General features: G+C 38.8%; 1 protein-coding gene across 1 annotated transcript in view; it reads left to right on the top strand.

Annotated features, from left to right (window-relative positions):
• The window catches only part of SCN8A (sodium voltage-gated channel alpha subunit 8), a 180167-nt gene that overhangs the window by 91119 nt on the left and 82559 nt on the right, over positions 1 to 6489 (top strand). The gene's annotated exons all lie outside the window — the stretch shown is intronic.

The following is a 6489-nucleotide window of genomic DNA, read 5'->3' as shown; positions in this document are numbered from 1 at the left end:
TTAACATCCACCATCATTCCATTGCTTGTGATTTCTAGGCTTCCTGTCGCATGGTTTGCTGATGGGATGTTATTTGAAGAATTGTATTTTTATTGTTACTGTATTAATGAAATTATTTAATCACAGAAGAGATCTACCCAACTAGCTAGTTGAGTATTATAGACAAATTTAAGAGTCTTAGAGTTACCGAACTGAATTTTAATAATCACTGTCTATCACGTTCTATTGCTGTCTGTTTCACTGGTATAAGAACCAGTAGACATCTACTATACATATATTCAGAGACCATTCTCAAATATAAATCTCAATGAAAGCTTATGCAGATGCTGTTAAAAAAAAAATCAAAGGTAAGATAAAATTCATATAAAGGTGTGGACAAACAAAAAGTACAGAAATTTGAGAAGAAAAAAAGAATTGGTGGGTAGTTGAAAGGTAGTTGATTGACAGTCTTTTTAAAATGTTTGCCTTTTTCTTTTTGGTCCTGGTTGACCTAGCCCAGTAGTCCTTAACCTTTAGAGGTTTTGGATCCTTTTGAGAATTGGATGAAAGTTTACAGACACCCCCTGAAGCCCATCTGTGACCCCAGGTTAAAATTCCATAATTTAGTTTAAATCTTTGCTACTGGGTAATATTGAACTTTTTAAAGACCAGTCCTGATGTCTAGCAGGAAAAATGTTTTCATTAGTCTTGTAAGGCTAGAATATGCTGACAGCAACACGGCAGCAGTCAAGACTATGTTGTTGCAGATTGGAGTCTGGTTGTATTCAGGAGTTTTCAGGGAAGAGGCCAGAATTCTTACTGCAGTTTTGTAGAAGTAGGGTCATGGAAAGCAGAGACATCCTCTTCCTGGCATCACATGGCCCTTCCCCTTGTGGCTGACTCCTCTTTTCCTCATTTCCACGTTATCTAAACATCAGAGGGAAGCACAAAGGTGAAATCCAAGAGAGGACAGATCTAAACTGTGGCTTACAGAGAACCCCATTTACAAATTTGAGCCATAAATTGAACCCTACTAAAAATGAATTCCTTTGTTTTCGGCATTGGTAGCGTAGTTCTTATCAATCAGAGGCTGGGTGTCAGAGTATATCCTTCTTGGCAAAAAACTACAACCCTGACTTATCAAGGTTTAGTTCCTAGTCATTTTAAATCCGTTTGACAGAAAACCCAGCTCATTCTCCAGGCAGCCTCACACAAGTCATTGATGGTGGCCTAATCCTTAGGCAGGCCTTGTCTTATTTTTTAAGGCATCTGGAGCACCAAATCTTTACTTTTATTTTTCCTTTGGTCTCTTTCCTCCTCTGGCCTCTTTTAAATATGATCCCATGTTTTCTGCTCACTTCCCCCAGCGTATTCCGCAAGGCATCTGTCTCTTTATGTTCTTGTGATCTCAGAACTTCTCTTCCAGAATTAAATTGGAAAGCTGTGTTCTGTTCACTAACTAGGCCAGCAGATGCTATCCCTGGTCTAGCTCTTAGCTTCTGTCTCTGTGCTGTATGGTTAACTTCTGACCACAGCAGTACTGCAAGATAGCTCTTGACTGATGTCACATCGTTCATCCTTAATAGTCCAATTATATATACATACATACATACATACATACATACATACATACATACATACATACATATATATATATATATACACACACACATATATATATAAACACAGTTTCTAGCCCATAGTAGTACTCTATAAATGGTTTTAGTAGTAGCAGTTATTATTATAAAGAAGAAACCTAAACCTAAAGAAAGTATTTGTATCAAGATTTAGACATCAGCTTTACAGTTTAAAATAGATTCCTGGATTCCTGTTTCTTGATGATCCCAAATGAGCTCGCTTTAGGAGGTTAACTGGGATGGAAAGTAACTTTTAAGGGATTATAAAGCCAGTAATAGATCACTATCAGTGAATCATATAATTGATACTTGGATAAAAGTGTGACTTTTAATCCCAAGTTCCCTTGCTCCCCATTCTACTTAGTTAGTAAGAGAAATTGAGAGTATTTGCTGTGTGGTAAATGATGTCTCTCTCATGAGAGACTTCTGTCACCCCATGTAAAATTCTGAACTTATCTATCATGCTTTCTCCCATAGAGGGCTGTTGTTCTGTTCCTACCTGCTTGATACCCAGGTCTCCCTCCGAGTGGGAGTACCAGTGCACGAGTCAGTAGATCTGGGCCAATTGACTAGAAATCTAAGTCATTTTGACTCCACTGTTGTAGAGCTGGGATATAGTTCCCTCTTAGTAAAAACCACTATTTTGCATACCAACTTTTCATGGATCACTTCAGTGGAATTGTTGCTCTCTTTGACTTCTCCTATTCCCAATTTAATTATAGATTTTTGCCAAACTGCCACAAACAGAAGTGAGAGCAAGTGCAAAACTGACATGAGGCCTGCAGGATCTCACAAAGCTCTCTACCTCTCAGCTCTCTTTATGAGAGTTTCCACTTTCCTAGAGCAGTCACCTAGCTCACCTTGGCTGATGCTCTCCTTCTTCTTAGCCTCTTTAGTAGATATTCTGAATGAGTCAGGGTCGCCAGGACTCCCAGAAGTTTGGAGAGGACAATGCATCAGTTAGCTCCAGCCTTTTGTATAAGAACAGCTTTGATTCAGAACCTTCTTTTAGCTTAGAAAAGACCAAACCCACATTCCGACCTTTTTTATTTGCTAACTCAAGACCTGGATGTATATCATTCATGGTTTTCCATGGGCTTGACTTGGAGAACAGTGCATACAAGTTCTGTGTTAAAACTTACAGAAGGAGACTTATTTTTCTTTGGTCCAGAATTTGCTGGTTTCAACTTGACATTGAAGTATTCTGTGTAGAATTGTGTCTTAAAACTTAGCTTTCGCTTTGTATTTATCTAGGGCTTGAGTACAAAAATGAACTTCTAAGTGACTTTGTCAGTTTCATCTTCTGCATGCTTTGATCAGGTGCCAAAGGACTACCATGCGCAAAGACAAAGTGGTGGAAGTCTCAAAGCAGACGTCTCAGGTTTTGCTTAGAGAATAGCGCTTGACATTGTAAATAAAACCAGTTGGGAGGGCCTCACTTGGTAGTTCCTTTTCATTTCCATCATCATTTAAATGGCTTCCCAAAAGTGCTTTTTCTTCTTTGTTCGTCAACATAGATTTAATATTATTTTGTTCTCGTTAGAGTGTGATTTCTTGATTATTTTTCTCTTGGATTTTTTCTCTGCTTTCATTTCTGTCGCTTTCTCTATTTACCTGTGGGATCAGGTAAGAAGCAGGGGAAATGAGGGGCCCTTCTCCTTCCCACCCCAGAATTTGCAAAGAAAGTATTTTCTTTAAATGTATACATTATGAATCTGGCAATTTCTCCTGCATAGTTAAGGGAGATAGAAATTGTTTCAGGACTATATTATTTCTTTTAAAATATTATAGTTGTTAATATGGTTGCTTTTGTATTTCCCTTTTGTCCACATTGCTTTCTCAGAAAAAGGTAACTAAAGTTTAACACAGCAGTCTTAAGTGGAAAAACACTGAAGACTCACAGCATTCCACCTGACCCACCTTTGAGAGCTAGTTTAGTTTTGGTCAGACTTTTTGATATGAATCTGGTCTTGAGTAAATAAATCTCTGGCTCCCAAATCTCTCCTAAATTACTCTTGATCTGAAGAACCTTCAAGAACTCTCATTGCGAGGACTGAATCTGCAGCAGGAAAGTTGACCTGGCATGACTTTACCCTAGCACTTTTCTGGACGAAGCCAGACTTTGGGAATTAGGAAACTATTCTTTCCTCCGGTGTGAGCACTGCTTATTACTGCTATTGAGGCCTGTGCCAATGTTAATTTTGTAGGAGAATTAGCTGACTTTGCTTTAAACCAATTAGGTGTTTCAACCTGAGCCACAAACTAGGAAAGATAAGGTTATTTTATTTGTAATCTGGCATCACCATCACGGAAGATTTTGATCCTAGCATGCACGGCTGCTTTCTCTGATGTAGGGGCATAATCAGGCTTTATTCATTTATTCAATGGGTTATAGTAGCTTCACCTGCTTCGCAAAATTCCTTAAATGTCCAACTTCCTCTCTGGTAGCTGACCTTTCTGTACACAGGGTCCAACTCTCTTTCCTTGATCTGTAGTAAATGTGTTACTGCTCTGCTCAGACACATCCCAGTTCTAGTTAATGTTAGCCTTTTCCAAGAGTTCTCGCTGTCCAATTTGCCCCCACGTGGCTTCTGTTGCACACTCTGTTGTGTAGGAGTCATTTGAAGGAGCATTCTGCTCTGTTTTAGATAACTGGTTTTCAGTCAGTGTCTTGCTTGTTCTGGTATGTGGTGGTGTGAGCCAACAGAAGAAGCAAGACAGCTTCTCTTCACAGCCAGAACAGTGGCATCCTCCCTTCTTGCATGTATCAGGTCAGGAATTCTACAGCACCTTGCCTTTATTGACCTGTGTTGGTGGTAGCAGGGAGCACTTTTGCTTGGCTGCATTTACTAGTACATGGCAGCCATTGCTGGCAAGACTTGAGTTTAAGAAATACATCGATGGTGTCATCTCCATAAACTGGCATTGATGTCTGCAATCATGGTCATTTGCAATTATCAATGCTAATGGAAGGAAGAAGAATCTTGGCTGAGGACAGTGTATAATACAGTGACCATTTATATTTAATACCACTGTATAATCGAGTATCAACCTTGACCTGCAGACAGTGAGCAGCATTACCTTTCTTTTTCCTACACTTTCCTTTGATTTTCTTGTAGCAATCTGAATGAGAATCTTGAAGGTATTCTTCTTAGATGTCCATAGTTAATCTTGTTTAGTGATTATTCTTGCTTAATTAAGATTTGTTTCTCTTAGCCCCTCTGAAGTATAAGTGGCTGAATACAATTTCTAACCTAAGTTTCTACTCTAAACTTCTTGAAAGCTGAAAGAACTCTCACCAAGGAGTTGACCTAGGCCTTGGACTTCCAAACAAAACACTTGAATAATTTCTTTTTAGCTTTCTGGACTCATGTTTACAGATTTCTTCAGCAGTGGCATCTGGTTTATGGAGAAGAGAAGTTAAACTAGCTGACTGTGAGTGTTCAGATCCATCGCCAGGAAAGTGATGAGTTCCATGTATGGTTGATGTATTAGTTGAGCATCTCTGGTTGCAAGTGAAAAGATACAGGAGTACTTCAAGGAATCTAAAGGCTGGAATGTTTTGGGCTTCTGGAAACTAGGGAAACCAGAATGTAGAACCAGAAAGCCCCAGATACCAGGAAGTACTTTGTCTTCCCCTTTCTTCTCTCCTTGTGTCTATTTCTTTTTCTATCTCTCAGCATACTAACTGCCTTTACTTCTCAAATGTATCCTAATATAATGACAGACTGTGGCTACCACTTAGCTGCTAAATTTATATATTTTCATTCCCACACATGATAAGACTACTGGACTGTCTCATCCTGTTCCAAATTCCTAGAGGAAAGGATCTTGATTTAAGTCGGATGTCTACCCTGCCATCTGTAACCTAAGAGAAAGTCACTCCCTACAAATAAGGCTGCTGGGAGCCTATCTTTGAGGAGCAGGGGATAGTTTGACTCCTGACTGGGAATTTCCTGTTACATGAGCTCGGAACTGTCCAGAGAGGTCCCATCCCAGGAAAATCAGATTAGACTCATGCTAAACTCATATGAGTTTTTCTTTTTTTCTTTTTTTGGGGAATTATTTATTTATTTATATCACAAATGCTTGACTGTTTTGTATTAATATACTCTTGTTACCAGTACAAATGGCAGCTTACAGCTCATTTCTTATTTAAAATAGAAACAGAAGAGGCCTTAGCAATCATCCAGTTTTCAGATAGGTAATTGTCTTAGCCATTTCTCCTAAATGGTTCAGAAAAGAAACTATAACCATTTTTCAGTGACCTATTCAGGTATTCTTTTTTTAAATCACTTTTTGATTCTGAAAACAAACCATATAATTTTAGGAGCCTAGAATTGCATTATTGACCTAATATAGACCTGCCCCAACCCAGCTGAATATAATGAAAGACTTTACTATTCCTCAGAAACTTATGGAAATAAGTTCCATGAAATCGGAACAATTTTTACTTTATGGCTGCCTTCTGTTTTATACCACCGATACCTTCTTACCTAGCTCTGTGATTATGATACAATTTCTCATGGCCTTAGGAATAAAAGATGGAAATTTCAACTACTTAATCTCAAACAAATAAATATCTCTGCCCTATTTTAAAAGACTTCTAGAGAAGATTCTTCAGCTTCTCCTCCACTGCCCCTGCCATGTAGTCCTTATGTTTTAACCCACATTCTATGTATGAGAAAAAGAGACTGAAAAGTGACTTTAAATTTGTTCTGAAACACAGTGGGCCATAAATAGTGGCTGAGCCGGGACCGGAATCCCTGCTTTCTGATTCCCTGGCTGGTGCTCTTTTGCACAGCTCTGGGAAGAATAGAGGAATTGGATTAGAAATGCCTTGTGTCCTGGACCCAGGCAGGCTCTTTCTAAT

The sequence above is a fragment of the Pteropus vampyrus genome, unplaced genomic scaffold (genome assembly GCF_000151845.1).
Source record: "Pteropus vampyrus isolate Shadow unplaced genomic scaffold, Pvam_2.0 Scaffold471, whole genome shotgun sequence".
Classification (NCBI taxonomy): Eukaryota; Metazoa; Chordata; class Mammalia; order Chiroptera; family Pteropodidae; genus Pteropus; species Pteropus vampyrus.
Note: the sequence above shows the minus strand (reverse complement) of the source record. Positions and strands in the feature narration are given on the sequence as shown.